A 349-nucleotide genomic window follows, 5' to 3' on the forward strand; every position below is an offset into this window, starting at 1 on the left:
TCTTTTCACTGTAAATATATGAATATTACATGGATGGACACCATGCATATTTATATTTGTTGGCTGATATTCAGGATGTCTTGATAGAACTGTAATGGATAGCTTTTGCTGGGTACTTGAGAGACTGCCTGCTGCCAATTACCTCCCATAGACCCGTTAGATCGCACAGGGTCGGCCTCCTCCGGGTGCTGTCTACCAGCCAATGCCACCTGGCTACTACCCGGGGGAGGGCCTTCTCTGTAGCAGCTCCGGCCCTTTGGAACGAACTCCCCGCGGAGATTCGGACCCTCACCTCTCTCCAGGCCTTCCGGAAAGGCGTCAAAACCTGGCTGTGCCGGCAGGCCTGGGG

General features: G+C 53.3%; 1 pseudogene; it reads left to right on the top strand.

Moving 5' to 3' along the window:
* The window catches only part of LOC116506875, a 167-nt pseudogene extending 139 nt beyond the window's left edge, over positions 1–28 (top strand).
* The last annotated feature ends 321 nt before the right edge of the window (positions 29–349 follow it).

The sequence above is a fragment of the Thamnophis elegans genome, chromosome 3 (genome assembly GCF_009769535.1).
Source record: "Thamnophis elegans isolate rThaEle1 chromosome 3, rThaEle1.pri, whole genome shotgun sequence".
Lineage (NCBI taxonomy): Eukaryota > Metazoa > Chordata > Lepidosauria > Squamata > Colubridae > Thamnophis > Thamnophis elegans.